The following is a 17,555-nucleotide window of genomic DNA, read 5'->3' as shown; positions in this document are numbered from 1 at the left end:
CTATAAGAACACCTCCGTTTGCCAAGGAGGTGCTCTCTCTGTGTCAGGAAAGCGGCAATAACTAAATCCCTCGCTCATCAGTATGTGTGGCTCTAAGACATCCTAAATGAGAACAACTTTGCCCTGCTTTTCCTGGATAATTCTCCATCACTGGCCTTACTCTTTTTTCTCTATATTTCAGTTAAAATGATATTGAATTCCAACTCAAAGCTACTTCTCTTCACGGTTGCTCCCTGTGTATCTCCAGTGTATACATGGAGTATCCATGCAAACAGCCTTCTGTTTAGCTTTCTCTTGCTAATCTGTCTTCTGATGTGGGAATAGCTGTGAAGTGTAGAAGGAACTGTAGGTTTTCCCTCTTCGTACTCTCTTGTCCAGTGTTCGAACTTCCCATAGATCATCCAAAGAAGCCATCCATGGGAATGCCAAAAAGATGACAGACATCTCTCCCACTCCTCTCTACGCACCAGAAAGATGGTAGGAAGTGACAGAAGTAGTTGGTAGTATAGGTATCGGGAATTGGAGGGAACCGATTTGAGTGAATGTTCTACCTGAGAGCTGAACTCGATGTCGAAGCTCTAACACACCAAAGGCAGGCAGGGTCAGTCAGGGTTTGTGAGTACACTGGGACCAGACTTGTTTTCGTGTATCGAGTGTTTCCAACCATCTCCACTCACACAGACCACCCAAGATTTAAGCAGCAGGCACAGATTTGCTTCAGAAGAAAACTATATATGTCTCGGATCTGGAGGCCCTCCCTCTGGTCATTTGATTTTGTGGGAGCTATCTTACAAATCAAGTGTTTACAGGGGCCTGGTGACATAGCTCAGTTGGTAGAGTCTCTCATGCACAAATCTCTTGGTTTGAGCCCCAGCACTGCATAAAATCAAGTGTGGTTGTGACAGGACAAGACAGTGCAGAAAAGTTCCTCCATCTTGTATTCATGCTGAGGCCATTTCAGGTTTAACTAGATCTGATCTCCTTGATGGAGAATCACATGGAAAATTACCCAACTCTTTTCTAAAAACCAAAGGTCAGGATGTCCTAGCTAACTTAGCTTCTGTTAAACTGCCTATTTGTGCAGAAACCCTCCAGCTAACTGCTTATCTTAGTGTAGTGGTTTAAATATGCTTGCCCAAGAAAGTGGCACTATTAGGAGGTGTGGCCTTGTTGTAGTAGGTGTGGCCGTGGTGGAAGAACTGTTTCACTAGAGGATGGACTTTGAGACCCTAGCTCAAAGACAGTCTAGCTGCCTGGAAGACAGTCTTCTGGCATTTTTGAGATCAAAATGTAGAACTCCCAGCTCTTTCTCCAGCACCATGTCTGTCTTCATGCTGCCATGTTCTTACCATGAGGATAATGCACTAAATCTCTGAAGCTCTGTAAGCCAGCCCGAATTAAATGTTGTTCTTTATAAGAGTTACCTTGATCATGGTGTCTCTTCACAGCAATGCAAACGCTAACTAAGACACTTCAGTTAAAACTACTTTCTTATACAAAGCCTCTTTGCAGCTGCCAAGCAAGATGTTAAGATGCAGTTCCTGCCTTTAAAACCCCCATGTTTTGGAGATTCAAGGCTACATTTAGGTTCCCAAATGCCTGGCTGTGGTCCTAGTTGGCTAGAATAAAGACTTTTGAATTCACTATAAACTGTGTCTGAGTGGTTATCCCTGACAAACTCCTCATAATCTACTGATATGTGAAGCACGACAATGATGTAGTAGGTCAAGCTCATACCCTGCTATATATAAGTTGACTGCTAGCCCGAGCTACGGGAGACATTGTCTTACCATAAAAGTTAAATAATTCTTGACTATTGGTGTGCAAATTCTATTTTATCTGCGAAAAGTTCCATTGATTACCTTCCTTTGATAATATTCTAGTTTTCATTCTATTACTATGATAAAGATCATAACTAAAAATAACTTGGGAGAAGAGGGTTTATATTCCATCTCACAGTTTACAGTCTAACACAAAATGAGGTTAGGACAGAAACTCAAAGCAAGAAACCAAAACAGAGGCCTTGGAGAAATGCTATCTATTGGTTTGCTCTCCATGACTTGCTCAGTTTGCTTCCTTTTTTTCTTAAGTTAATTTATTTATTAACCTTACATCCCAAACACAGCATCATAGCTTCCCCTCTTTCCTCTCCTCTTCGTGCCTTTCTTTCATCAACCCTCCTGCCATGGTCCCCTTCCTTTCTCCTGAGAGAAAGGGAGGCCTCCCATGGATAGCAACCAGCCTTGGCATGTCAAGTTGCTATAGGACTAGGTACATCTTCTATTGGGGCTGGACAAGGCAACACAATTAGGGGAAAATGGATTCAAAGGCAGCCAACAGAGTCATAGATAATAGACAACCATTGCTTCACTTGTTAGGGGTCCCACATAAAGACCAAGCTGCACATCGGTTACATATGTATAGGTCAGTCCTATGCATGCTCTGTGGTTGGTGCTTCAGTCTCTGAGAGTCCCTATGGGCCCAGGTTAGTAGATTCTGTAGGATTTCTTGTGGTGTCCTTGACTGCTCTGGCTTCTTCAATCCTTCTTGCCCCTCTTCCACAAGATTCAACAAGCTCTGCCTGATGCTTGGCTGTGGATCTCTGCATCTGTCTCTATCAGCTACTGCAGAAAGCCTCTCCGGTGACAGTTATGCTAGGCTGTTGTCTGCAAGTATAGAAGAATATCATTAATAGTGTCAGGAGTGGGCTCCATCTCATGGCATGGGTCTCAATCTGGAGCAGTCATTGGTTGGCCATTCCCTCCATTTCTGTGCCATCTTTATCCCTGAACATCTTGTAGGCAGGCCAGATTTTGAGTCAAAGGTTTTGTGGTGGGTTGATGCCCCAATCCCTCCATTGGAACTCTTGCCTGATTGCAGGAGGTAGCCATTTCCCATATCTGCGATGTCTAGAAGCCTTAGCTGTGGTCATCCTCATAGATTCCTGAGAGTTTCACTAATCCTAGGTTTCAGCTCATTCCAGAGATGCCTCCCCTCTGATTTCAGTTCTCTCTCCCAGTTCCCACTCCTTTCGTCCTCCCCGACAAGTCATCCCTCCTATTTCCATCCCCAACCCTCACCTACCCAATCCCCTCTCTTTACCCACTGAGAAAAAATAGATCAGTTTGCTTTCTTATTCTACCTACGACCACCTGTACAAGGATGATGCTTTGATGCTGTCTTCTTCCTTGTTTTTAGGGTTAGTCAGTTTGAATAAGACTAGGCTGGCTGATGGGCCCACAAATTTGATATAAAGATATCTTATTTCAGTTTTGGAGTTCTCTAGCAGGCCTATCAGCAGGGCCACCCTAAAGACAGGAGAAATAGTCCACCAGACCTTTGGTTTAAGCTGTTAGGCTTTTACCTAAGGCCAAAAGAGTGAGGAAGAAGCTCACCATCTTGGGAGATCTACCATCTTTATTACCTAGTAATAGACCCCTCTCCAGTCTGTCTACCTATCAGGAAGTCTTGCTATAGGGACAATTTCTTATATACTTTGTAGAAGCATCACCTGTCAGTAAAAAGCTGATTACTATTTATTTATTTATTTATTTATTTATTGCAGAAGGCAAGAAATAAGAGAAGAGAGTTCTGGTAAAGAGATAGAAACTCTGGGAGATAGTTAAGTGCTGAGAATTCACCCTGGACTCTGAGAAAGTCAGTATGAAACTAGAAGTAACTAACCATGTGGCAGGCGTAGAATAAATTGATTATACAAATTACGAGATAGAGAGGGAACAAGCCCAAGCTTATGGCCTAGGCATTTATTCATACATAAGTAAGCTTCTGAGTCGTTATTTGGGAACTGGGGAACAAAGGGTAGAAAGGCCTGAGGTTACATAGGCCTGCCTCTTAGTTCCCTGGTCCCTCTGCAGAAATCACCTCTGGTTGCAGAGAGCTCCTTTGCTTATGGTCTCATCCCTTTCTAACTTACTCTTTGCTAAAGGTCACACAACACATAAGGCGGCTGTATTCAAAGAGTGACTCTAGAACAATTAACCACTTGCAAGGCTCCTCGGCACGACACCACCCAACTCCTCCCTCTTTGCTCCTTCTTCTGCTTCTTTCTGTTGGCAGTAATTATGAAAGTGTTCCCAAATAAATTCTATGTGCTGCTTTCTTCACCAAAGGGCACTTCCTGTGGAACCCAATCTCTACCAATTTCTACACGTGGAATTGAGACTCTACACATAATCAATGTACCAGAGAAGGAACAACATTGAGAAGTGTTTAGGGACAGATGACTGTACAGCCCTGAATATGAGAAAGAACTGCAGGTTTGAGCATCTAGAACAATAGGATGGTGAGGGACAGGGGAAAAGAAAAGATTCTTAGATGCAAACCAGCTTCCTTAAACCTGTTCCTGATGTTTTTCTTGGATTTGAAGATAATTTGATCACTCAGAAGATTAGTATCTTTTTTCTGTGGCTCATCTCAACTCAATACTCAACTTAAAATATTTATTTTATGTCTTATCTTTGAATTAAAAATGTCTTTATTCCCTAAAGAGAGTTTTCTATGACCAGCATAAAAGCTCAGGCCATATTCAACAGTGTACACATTTGCCGTTCATCAGAAATGAGATAACAATTGCCAAAATCTAAAATAAAAGCAAGATGCCACAACCAAGGCCTCTCTTAGAGGAGTCACATCCAAACCGCATGCTCATATTTGGTGTGACCTCCTCATCCCTGGGATCAGCACATTTCCTCTTACACTGGAAGGAGTTTTACAGGTTTGGGTTTGCAAAGTCAATATTAAAAAGGCTGTTAATTTCCCCCTGCATGTCCAGTCACCCAGCTACATGTTAATGTCTGCATATAGTTTTCAATTTCAGGAGCCCAGCTTCACAGAAATGTTAAGTGGGGGAGAGGGAACACTACCTTCCAAAACCTGTAAGTTTTATGTTCGATTTTTAAGCTGCAACATAGAAGAGGATAAACAGGCGTTAAACAGTTACAGAGCCTAGTCCCAAGACTTTCCGTTCCCAGTTGACAAGAGACACAAAGGACCTGTACCCAGCACTTCTCTGCCTTCCTTCAGCTGCCTCCCTGGAGATGTTATAAAATAGCCTCTGCTGAAGCCAGGCTACCCCAGGATGCTGCTCCTGCAAACACTGTGACCTTAATTACTACCCCCTATTATTCAAAAACACTAATTGAGTCATAGTCTCACTGCAAGTGTGACTTAACTTGCTGTTTTACTGCTTGCTCAGGCACCACAAATAAAAAATAATGGCAGTTATAATTAACTTGGAACCAGCTCTATAGCCTGCCCCTCAGCCCATGACGGGTAAAGTTCAATTACAAAGTAAAGTTATTAACAGAGTAAGCTCGGGTCATAGTTTGGCCATAGATTCTTTGACAGAACACAAAAATTACCCATGCCACTAGAGCAGGAATCATTGGAGAACTGCTCCCACTTTATTTTAAGAGGGTTTCACAGACAAGGAAACAGTCCCTATATGTGGTTATATGATTAGTCACTAGTCTAGATAGTTGTTTATTGTGAAAGCATAGAACGTGCTGCAGCAGTAAACTACAACAGAAAACAGATTATAAAGCAATACTATAAGGAGATCTTACAAAAATCTATACACGCTCCACAGAGGGTTACTAGAAACCCTTGGAATTATATTTAACCTGTGATACCACTTCATACTTTTAAATGGTTATCATCAGAGAAATGGACAAAAACAAACGAGGGCAAAGTTGTAGAGAATCTGAACCCTTGCACACCACTAATGGGAGTGTAAAACAAGGCAACAATGCTGGAAACAGTCCAGTGGTGCCTAAAAATATAGTAATAGTCACCATGCTGCAAGCATACAGCTCATATATAAACTCAAGACAATTCAAGACATACGTCTTCACAAAAACTTGTGGGGCACTAGTTCCCAGGTGTCTAGGGGGCATCTTGGTTTAGAAGAGACGTTCACGACCTCTTTAGTTTCTTCTTTGTGCCTGTTTGAGCCAAGACCAAATGAAGTCAAATTTGGGCACATACAAACCATGTGTGTGACCCCATTCTCTATATGCTTATTTATGCACCATCCCCAGGATAGGAAGAGTCAGGATTTCCCCACCCAGTCTGGCAATAAATCTTAAATAGTTTCAGTCTAATCTCAAGTAATATTTGTGGCATTAGAGTCATGTCAACTGACTTATCTTGGATTGCTTGGTAATTTATATGTATTTATTATATTATATATAATATATATTATTAATTTAATATACATATACATACACACACACACACATATACACACGTGTGGGGTTGAGGGTGTGGAGGTCATGGCCTATGTGTAGAGGAATTTGCACTAGTTGGTTCTCTGCTTCCCGCATGTGGGTTCCAGGGGTCCAGCCCAAATTGTCACTTTTTCTGAAGGTATTTTTTACCTGTTTAGTTGTCCAACCAACCCAGTTGGAAGAATACTCCAATCACCCAGCCATTCATTCCTCTTTCTCTGAGACAAATGATACAGGAGATAACAAATTTAAAGGCCTGGTCCTTAGAAAAGCAAAAGAGAAATGCATATTTAAACTATTAAAATTTTTCCTTTTATCATATTGTAATTTTATATTATTATTAAAATCATTTTATCATTTTAAGTTTTAGTTGACATCCACTAATTGTACACAGCACATGATGGTCAGATCAGGGTAACCTGGACACATATTATTACTTAGGATGAGGAACATACAATGTTCTTCCTTAGATACTTTGGAATATACAATTAATTGTCATCAGCCATGTTTACCTATCACATTCAGAACATTGGAGACTCTTTCTCCAAGCCAGTTCCAGCTCTGCACACAGTAACCACCATTTCTACTTCTCTTCCTCCCAACACCTTTCCAGCCTCCGGCAATGTCAGTTCTATACTCTGCTTCTATAAGAGCAACAGTTATACTCTTGCATACAACTGAGAGGATGCAGTATGTGCCTTCTTCTACCTAATTTATTTTGTGTAATATTTTTTCCAGATTCATACATGTTTCTACAAATGGTAGACTACATCCTTTTATAACATCTGACAAGTACATCATTTTGGACATACACTGTATTTTTTAATATGAATGTGTTGATGAATTAAGCAGTTTATTCAAACAAAGAAAAATTCATGAATTTGGATGATCTTAGGAAACAGAACAGGTTCAGAGAGTTCCATTCTCCAAGATGGACAAGTAGAATTTTAGACAGAGGAAGTAGCATAAGGAAAAAATCTGTTTCCAGCTCTGTGCCTGCCATATTTGGGTGTGGTCTGCTCAGCTGGAGCCTGTCACCTGCTGAGAATCAGATCCTGTTATCGGCTAAAACTCACACACACACACACACACACACACCATATGTACACATGAATGCAAACTAGGCTTTCAATTCATCTGCTAAGCCAAATGAAGTTCATTACATGAAGACTCACGGTACTGAGGCAACTCAATCTAAATTCAGTTTAATTTAATAATCACATATGTACACACACACACACACACACACACACATTATTTAACGAAGCATTAAGTAATTATAATTTTATAGGCAATCAGAGAATTTTAAGTAATCAAGTATAAATCATTATGTCTCATTTTTTTCTAGATCAAAGGTGTTGCTTAAGACAGCTGCAGCAGCTGCTGTCTGTCTATAAATGCCGCCTGCACACCTAGACAGGGGACTCTGAACCTCTTCTGGTTCTGAAAGTGGCAGGATTTGTGAAGCGTGTATTGCTCACACAAACTCTGTTTAGTTTGCCAAAGCCTCCTCTTTTTAAAATATGATAGATGTTCACACTCTGATAAAATTTGGAAACTTGAAAATGGGAGACCTCCTCACTGACGGATCCTCAGAGAGAGCTCAGGCAGCAGAAAACCTGGATTTGAGTTCTGACTCTGCCACTCAGCCTGGATGAGTATCCACCCTTCTGCTTTACAGTCCTCATCTGTAAAATATGCCCATGACTGATGACGTTATGTGACTAGTAAAACGAATACTTAAAACGGTATCTAGCGCATGGTGAAAACATACTAAATAAACATATGCAATGCCAACCTGAGGCAACTGTGGCATGATTCTAAGGTAATCAGACTTCTGTTTCGCTGACAAAATGCCTGAGCACATACTTACAGGAGGAAATATTTATCTGGCTCACATTTTCAAAGTTTCCAACCCATCTTGGCAGAGAGGAAGTTGGTAGAGGAAACGAGCTCACACTGTGGTGGCCAGGAAAGGGGGGGGGTATAAACAGCCGAGAGGGATATAGAACATAGACTATACCTACACTCAGGCTCTCTTCCCCCCACTGCCACCTTCTATCTTTCCCTTTTCTCCAAGGGGGCCTAAGTCCAGAATAAATATTCCTGGAGCCTTTAGATTCCCACTTGAACTAACAATTGTCAGCATGTGGACAGTGTTAGCCGTATTCAAAAAAGGTCTTCTGCCCTTGGTTAATGTTGACTAGAAACACATGACAGTCTCACCCAGAGATATATTTTACCCACCTCCTGGGTGCTTTGTTACTCTAATCAGGTCTCAACCAAGGCAGAGTCAGCACTAGGCTGAGCATTAAAATATCTGCATAAAGACACAGATCTTGCCCTTGGGTGCTTACCAGAGCTAAGATTAACACTCTCTAGTTCACTGTATACAGATCAAAGCGAACCCCTCCCTGAGCCCACACTGTCTGGCTTCCCTGATGCCTATCAGACCACTCCGTCTGGATTTCAGCTCCAGTGATGTGAATTTTATTGGCTAGCCCTATTTTATGATTTGGAGTCCCACTGTGTTCCCAGTTCTTTGCATACCCTATTGCCTTTGACTCCCTTTGCCTCTCTCCTCATGTGAAGATGGCCCATCACATTGATTGAGCTCTTCCATCACAGAAACACAAGAGGGCAGTAGTGGCTCTCAGGCTTGACCACGATGGGGCCCTTGAAAAGAGGAAAAGGAGAGATGGTAGAGGCAAGGAAGGAGTGGAGAGAAGGAAGACAAAGAAGGAAGAACAAACAAGTATCATGAAAAGAAGCAAGTACAAACGTTAATTACTTTCCCTTTGTCTTTGTTCCCTCCCCTTCAGGACCCTGTGGAATTAATTCACCAAAGTGCATTGTTGGGGGAAAGGTACTCAGTATACAGTGGAGAGAGGAGGAAGGTCTTTAGAGATAGAAGCTTTGCCCTGGAGGCTGAGACACCAAGTACCCTAAGTGCTTTAGGAACAGGCCTTCCACTCTCAGGCCACCTAGGGACCAAACTGGCTTCTGCTGTGCCCCTGTCTTCCTTTTACCTGGAACTAGGTTGTGACCCTCTCTTGCTTGAAGCAGTCTTTACCTATCCTAGCCTGACGTTTCCTCTCTCAGGCAAATACTCAGAGCTTGCACTGCCAAATGACACACCCTGCCCAGCCCCAAGCAAGCCCACAGACCGTTTTCCTTCCATAAGATTTACAACCAGGAACTAGATTACAAGGTAACAAAAATAAGCAGAGAGCAATTACTAAGATAAGGGTGCTTTTTTACAGCCTGGTAGCCGACTTCCAGATTCTATTTTCTTTTCCAAACTGGATTGACTGAAGGTTTCTCTCTCTCTCTCTCTCTCTCTCTCTCTCTCTCTCTCTCTCTCTCTCTCTCTCTTCCTCTCTCCTCTGACAGAGCAAAGGTGACCAAATAGGCAAGGTTGCCAAGGCCTAAGGGATTCCTGAATCCAGGAACTTTCTGTGCTACAACTGAGAAAATACTGATGCTACTGAACTTAGGGTCTGAAATTCCCAAAACAACTTCACCCAACAGTCCTTGAGAAAGCAATTAAAATGACAAAATCAGTACCAGAAAGCAGTAAAGGGAGATGCATTCAATGTGACCACACTGGGACTGGGGACAAAGAGATCCATTGACCCCTTCAGTCCATTTTTATTGGTCCTGAAATTAAATCAAGGTTCAGACAGAGGTCCAGGGCTATGCAAATCTAAGCAGTCCTGGTCACAGTGTCACTCTGCCCACCACTGACTCACAATGATCTTGATTTCAGTCTCACTCTGTGAGGTGATCTGACAACTCGTTAGAGCTGCATGAAATCTCTTTTCCCAGAGACAAGCTCCCCCACTACTGAGCGCCATTGCTTCAACAATCTGATAGTTAAATTGAGGAACACACATGGCTCTTTAGAACATCTCCCTTTCTACCAGGCCAGTTATGCTAGAACTAGAAGACTTGATGATTGAGCACTGAAGTTAGACATACCTCTTCTCCTTACCTCCTAATCGGAGGCCGTGGAAAGCTCTGCCAGGCAGGGAGGCTCTGAAGGCGGGATTTGGAACAAGTACAGGTGCCTGTTTTCTGTCCAGTGGGCAAGAACATCGTGAAGATCATTACCAAAGTAGGAGGTGCCAGTCTCTGATTCCTGCCTCTGCACATGGAGAAAGAGGAGAGGTAGGGCTGGGTCCTGCCTGAGTATTCAAATGGTCACTTTTTAGGGAGTGATTATTGTCAAGTTTAAGAAAGCCTTGGTGTCCTCCTAGCCCCCCAAAACTGGTCTTTTCTGGAAGATGATCATAAGTGAATATTAAGAGAAAGAGAATTTCTTGTGTCCCAGCATGTCAGTTTCACTAATGGCTGCTTAGCATGTCACAGAGGGACAGAAGTGATGAAATACCTCTGAAGCTGTTAACTACAGAATCTCTTCCTTTTCCTCCAGGGATTTGGGTTCCAGAGAACATGTGCTCCTTGACCTTCTATTTAAGCCCACCTGAATATCTGACTTGTCCCAACTGTGCTTACTGCTATTTTCATGGTTAGAATATAAAACATATTGAGGACGTTTCCCTGAGATGGACCCAGTGCCACCCAGCCCACGCAAAGCAATGAGTAGGAGTTAGTATGTGGGCCTTTGTTGGCAGTCTACCTTCCTAGGGACTTTGCAGCTCACTCAGCCCAGCTTGCTATGTCGCCTTCCCTGAATTGGGGAGGGTTATTTAAAGTCTCCCTAAAGGTCACTAAGCCTGCATGACTTCTCACACTTCCTAAAAATTGCAGAGCCCAAATGGTGCAAATTCAGGCTACAGAGCTTTGCATCTTTTATGTGCCAATAGAGGTAGAATTCACATCAGTGTACGGGAAACAAATGGCACTTGGGAACCTTCCAGGCTTAAATGTATTAATATATACACATATTAATATATACACACATGCTATGTTTCTAATAGCATTGAAGACTGTTGAACCAAGATTAGTTAAAAGCAACACATACATCATGCTTCTTCTTCTTCTTCTTTTTTTTCAGAATGACACATCTTCACATTTTGTTTTTGCAATTTTTAAGTGGCAAAATACCAAGAGCTGATTTATGTACTGAAAACAGAGTCTCTTGAGTAAATTAGAAACAGAGTCTGGATTCCTGAACGTATTTATTTCTCCCTCTAGTTAATGTTGCTTGTTATTCTAAATCTGAGTGCAGATGCTAAACAGAGAAAAGTAGCCCCTCTTGAGGGGCCTTTGTCACCTGTAAATTTCCATGACAAGTTGTGCTTTGCATCATGAAATTTGCTTCTCCTATAGTCTTCAAAATGACTTTCAGGAAGGTGACTTTGGAGCCAAGTTGTTTTGCTGCTTCACAGAGGTAAATCCTGCCATTCATTCTATGGAGCTTGCAAGCTAGGATGTCACCTGCAGAAAAAAAAAAATTTTTCTGCACACCCTCCACAGCCATGTGCTCACTGCTGAGAACACACACACACACACACACACACACACACACACACACAGAGAGAGAGAGAGAGAGAGAGAGAGAGAGAGAGAGAGAGAGAGATACATACAGAAAGACACTAGCACAGACACACACAGAGACAACAGACAAACCAACACAGACAGACACACAGACATATACAGAGAGACACAGATACATGCACACACACAGTCACAAATACACACAAGCACACACACATGCGCACATACACACACACAGATGAGCTTAAAATGTCTACCCTCTTCTCCCCTAAGTGAAACAATGTCCTCACTATCAGTAAACAGTCAGAATCATCGCTATGGGGGGGGGGGGGGGGGGGGCACAGCTCTTAGATGGTGTCTTAGATGGTATGTATGGTTAGCTTTTCCAAACCAGCACTGTGAGCCAAGACTCACACTCAGGTGCTATTACAGTTGATTCTGGCAACTGCTATTCATGGCATTTATGTTGAAGGCAAGAAAGGTTTCATTGGTGTTAAAAACAAAACAGACTTTCCATTCTCCTCCCCCAACCTACAGGCTTTGTTTTAATCTTATCTTAGCTCTGGATTTTTAAAGTCTGATAACACACCTTAAGAAATCCCCTCTCTTGTCTCAAGTTGGCACTAGGAATGTCAAATCTGAAGAGAAAGTGGAATGTCTAAGAGGCAGGTAACTGTCTGAGGCAGCTCTTCCTTCCTTGGTTTTCTCCACAGATTAAAGCCACTCTGAAGTCACTCTTAGAATTATCTGTCCCTTCTGCTTCTGTAGGAGGTAAGCCCCCTTAACAACTCATATGACTGGCAGCAAAGCCCAGAGCAGTGGCCATTCTCGTGGGTCCAGGAACTGCTGACTGAGGTTGAGTGTGTACTGGGTGTTAGAACAGAGGGTGCTGGTGCAGCGCCTGGACCTCTGGAAAAGAGAAATTGTTCTCACTTTCTAAGAAAGCACGACTTGCGATGGTGTGGGGGTATTTTCTTGGGCAGTAGAATGGAGCAGAGAGAAACATCTAAATTAACATCAGAAAAAAACCACTGACAGGAAGAAAGACTAGAAACCATTCCCCACCAGGAGGACCACCTACAAGTACCAGAGAAGTGAGCAAGGTTCAAGATAAGCACTGTGTACATAGCCCATAAAGAATCACAACTGGTGGCTCAGGGCTATTTTGAGCTTCTAACCTTTCCCACCTCTCTGGTTCATTTTCATTCTTGTTTTTCTTAGTAAGCTGCTATCATTTCTACTGCTGTCTGTGTATTCCTGGTCCAGTTCAGTACACAAGAACCTGAAAACCCAAAAAGGTGCCCTCCAGCTCCAATGTACACCTGTCACATGTATACATGTTACATATAATGTTATAATGATGATGCCATTGTCCAGATCTAGACTCTCAAAGAGATAATTCTCTGGGTCTATCTGTGAGGCATTGGCGAGATTAAATTAATTGAGTAAGGAAGATCATGCTAAAGTGGACAGCACTGTTCCACTGTCTGGAGATTTCCAACTGCACAACGAGAAAAAAGCAAGCTGAGTACCGGCATTCTCGAGTGCCTGTTGCCATGACTCCCCTGTCATGATGGACTACACCCACAAACTGAGCCAAAACAAAACCTTCCTCCCTTAAGTTGCTTTTGGCAGGCGACTTGTCTCAGCAATGAGCAAACACACCCACCACTTCGCTGAACTAAAGCTATCCATCTTCATTGTCCAGCTGACTTACCTTTCTTACTCAAGCCAGGGAAGGACAGCGGGAATAGATATGGGGTTTCCGATACATCTTTTAATTTGGGTTCTCTCAGCTCTTCAGAAGATTCTGGGAGAAAGTCCTGGGAGTAGTCAAATATCATTGCCTTTAAAGGAGTCTTTTGTTGCTATAGGTGACTATGAAGAAGGGAGATACCTAAATCACCTGGAAGAAAGCAAGTGCAGAAGAGGGGCCCAGGGCATGGCACAACTGGGTACTGATGAATTTGATTTACTAGGGACTTGTTTTCTAGAATGAGATAGTTTTATCTATCATTAATTTAAGTTTCCCTGAATTGTGCTTTCTCATTGCTTGCTTAGTCATGATAACTTCCTCTGGAGCCTTGTAATACTTCTCTAGGATCTCCAAGCACATAACATCTAGATTTCCAGGCAGCATTTGAGAACACTCACTAAGCAAGCCCCACCCTAGATGTGGCCTAGGTAAATAATCTGATAAGGAATACAATAAAAATGAAGACGTGGCCTAGGTAAGTAATCTGATAAGGAATACAATAAACACCAAGATCAATGTGTTTTCCATACCAAAGAAAGTAAGAACATGCCATCAACAGATGCTTTCAAGGTCAAAGTATTGAGGATTTTTTTTTTCTTTGAAAAGTTCAAGTGATGTAATAGACATAAAAATATTCAGAGCTACTGCAAGCATGAAGAACTCAATCTTAGTGGAAATTGGAAATGTTCTAATAAATAAACCTGCCTTTAAGACAGCAATTGAATAAATTTACGAGTCTATGTTCTGTGAATTGGGGGTACATGATGTCCGTATCATTTATTTATTTTTGCTACACTCGGATCCCAGGGCCTCAAGCGTGTTTAGCACACACACTATTGCAGAGCACATTCTGAGCCGTTCATCATATGTTTTTATATTTTTGTACTATCGTTTATTTAACGATGTATAATGGATGGACCAAACCGAATCATTCTCTCTCTCTCTCTCTCTCTCTCTCTCTCTCTCTCTCTCTCTCTCTTTTTTTTTTTTTTTTTTTTTTTTTTTGGTATTTTCGAGACAGGGTTTCTCTGTGTAGTCCTGGCTGTCCTGGAACTCACTCTGTAGACCAGGCTGGCCTCCAACTCAGAAATCTAAACCAAATCATTCTTATGTTCAGAAATTTAGGGTTCAATATTAATTGGGATTTTTGTTTTCATTTTAGTGTTAGACTGGAACCTTGGATATGCTTACCAAGCACTCTATCAGTGAGCTACGTTAGCAGTTCAGAATTAGGTTTTCTCACTGGTCATGAAGTGGAGCTTTTACAAAACAAAACATGAAAGGCAAAAGCCATAAAGGGAAAGTCTGAAGATATCATCATATAGCGATAATAGCAGGCTCAGTCAATAAAATGCTTACCATGCAAGCATGTGGGCCAGATTTAGAATTCCCAGGACCTGTGTAAAAGCCAGGTATGATGGCAAATCTATAGCCCCAGTTCTGAGGTGTGGGGATATAGGGGACTAGAAGGGGACAGGAGGTGAGAGTCGCCAAGACAGAAGGATCCCTCGAGCTCATTGGCAAGCTAGCCTGGAACAACTAATGCAGTTCAATAAGAAACCCTGTTTTTAAAACACAAATGTTAACATTGAGGAAAGACACCCAATATCAGCTTCAGGCTTCCATACCCACACTAAAATGCACGCTCGTGCGCGCGCACACACACACACACATACACACACACACACATGATTTTTAAGAAAGAAAAAATAAATTTCAATATGGAAAGTACAGAAACAAAGAAGATAATCAAAATCAGATATAAAGACAAGAGACTGTGAGATGGTTGGATGTAGGAGCATGTGTCTATGATCCCAACACTCAGAGACAATATTTTTTTTTCAAATTTATTTTTTAATTGGGTATTATATTTACATTTCAGATTTTATTCCCTTACCCCACTTCCCCCCACCACCCAGAGACATCCTATCCCATCCCCCCTCCTCATGCTTTTATGAGGCTGTGCCCCCACCTACCCCCCATTCCCACCTCTCCACCCTCACACTCCCCCCTACTCGGTGTTAATCCTTCATGGGACCAAGAATATCCTCTCCCACCTATGCCCAACACAGTCATCCTCCCCTACATATATAGCTGGAGTCATGGGTCCCTCCCTATGTGCTCCCAGGCTGGTGGTTTAGACTCTGGGGAGCTCTGGTTGGCTGGTATTGTTGCTCTCCTCATGGGGTCACAAACCCTTTCTGCTCCTTCAGTCTTCTCTCTAATCTCTCCATTGGAAACCCTTGATCAAATCAGTGGTTAGCTTTGAGCATCTTCCTCTGAATGTGTCAGTCTCTGGCAGACCTCTAAGGAGACAGCTATATCAGGTTCTTGTCAGCATGTACTTCCAGCCATCCACATCAGTGAAGGTCTTTTATCCACTTGGACTTGAGATTTGTATAAGGAGATAAGAATGGATTGATTTGCATCCTTCTACATGTTGACCTCCAGTTGAACCAGCACCATTTGCTGAAAATGCTGTCCTTTTTCCACTGGAAGGTTTTAGCTCCTTTGTCAAAGATCAAGTGATCATAGGTGTGTGGGCTCATTTCTGGATCTTCAATTCTATTCCATTGATCTTCCTGCCTGTCTCTGTACCAATACCATGCAGTTTTTATTACTATTGCCCTGTAGTACAGTTTGAGGTCAGGGATGGTGATTCCCCCAGAAGTTCTTTTATTGTTGAGAATAGTTCTCACTATCCTGGGTTTTTTGTTATTCCAAATGAATTTGCAAATTGCTCTTTCTATCTCTATGAAGAATTGATTTGGAATTTTGATGGGGATTTCATTGAATCTATAGATTGCTTTTGGCAAGATGGCCATTAATCCTGCCCATCCAGGAGCATGGGAGATCTTTCCATCTTCTGAGATCTTCTTCTATTTCTTTCTTCAGAGACTTGAAGTTCTTGCCATACAGATCTTCTACTTGCTTGGTTAGATTCACTCCAAGGAATTTTATATTGTTTGTAACTATTGTGAAGGGTGTCATTTCCCTAATTTCTTTCTCAGCCTGTTTATCCTTTGAATAGAGGAAGGCTACTGATTTATTTGAGTTGATTTGATATCCAGCCACTTTGCTGAAGTTGTTTATCAGGTTTAGGAGTTCTCTGGTGGAAGTTTCAGGGTCACTTAAGTATACAATCATATCATCTGCAAATAGTGAAATTTTGACTTTTTCCTTTCCTATTTGTATCCCTTTGACTTCCTTTTGTTGTCCAATTGCTCTGGCTAGGACTTTCAGTACTATATTGAATAGGTAGGGTGAGAGTGGGATCTTAGTGGGATTGCTTCAAGTTTCTCTCCATTTAGTTTGATCCTGGCTACTGGTTTGCTGTATATTGCTTTAACTATGTTTAGGTATGGGCCTTGAATTCCTGATCTTTCCAAGATTTTTAACATGAAGGGATGTTGAATTTTGTCAAATGCTTTCTCAGCATCTAGTGAGATGATCATGTAGGTTTTTTTTCTTTGAGTTTATTTATGTAGTGGATTACATTGATGGATTCCTGAATATTGAACCATCCCTGCATTCCTGGGATAAAGCCTACTTGATCATAATGGATGATTGCTTTGATGTGTTCTTGGATTCAGTTCGAGAGAATTCTATTGAGTATTTTTGCATCAATATTCATAAGAGAGATTGGTCTGTAGTTCTCTTTCTTTGTTGGGTCTTTGTGAGGTTTAGGTATGAGTGTAACTGTAGCTTCATAGAACGAATTGGATATTGATCCTTCTGTTTCTATTCTGTGGAATAGTTTGAAGAGAATTGGTATTAGGTCTTCTTGGAAGGTCGGATAGAATTCTGCACTAAAACCATCTGATCCCGGACTATTTTGATGGGGAGACTTTTAATGACTGCTTCTATTTCTTTAGGGGTTATGGGACTGTTTAGATGGTTTATCTGATCCTGTTTTAATTTTGATACTTGGTATCTGTCTAGAAAATGGAGACAATAATTAGTATAAGTCTGAGGTAGCCAGTATACATAAAATGTAAGACTCTGTCTAAGAAATCATAATTTAAAAAATAGGGAGAAAATATAAAACATGATTAAGACAGAGGCTATCAGGTTAATAGCTAAACTAT

General features: G+C 41.7%; 1 long non-coding RNA gene across 3 annotated transcripts; it reads right to left on the bottom strand.

Annotated features, from left to right (window-relative positions):
• Positions 1 to 1,922: 1,922 nt before the first annotated feature.
• Positions 1,923 to 11,627, bottom strand: LOC143443766 (uncharacterized). 3 transcript variants are annotated; one of them, XR_013113065.1, is made up of 6 exons: positions 11,488 to 11,502; positions 10,230 to 10,395; positions 8,799 to 8,924; positions 6,399 to 6,510; positions 5,866 to 5,963; positions 1,923 to 2,666 (listed from the first exon to the last, which is right to left on the bottom strand). It is a non-coding gene; the product is annotated as an uncharacterized LOC143443766 (long non-coding RNA). The 3 variants fall into 3 exon arrangements; XR_013113066.1 differs by lacking the exon at positions 1,923 to 2,666 and having other exon boundaries at positions 3,534 to 5,963; positions 10,243 to 10,395; positions 11,488 to 11,627; XR_013113064.1 differs by lacking the exon at positions 1,923 to 2,666 and having other exon boundaries at positions 3,534 to 5,963.
• Positions 11,628 to 17,555: the final 5,928 nt, after the last annotated feature.

This window comes from Arvicanthis niloticus, chromosome 10, assembly GCF_011762505.2.
Source record: "Arvicanthis niloticus isolate mArvNil1 chromosome 10, mArvNil1.pat.X, whole genome shotgun sequence".
Lineage (NCBI taxonomy): Eukaryota > Metazoa > Chordata > Mammalia > Rodentia > Muridae > Arvicanthis > Arvicanthis niloticus.
The sequence above is the reverse complement of the archived record's forward strand: the minus strand, read 5'-3'. Positions and strand labels throughout refer to the sequence as shown.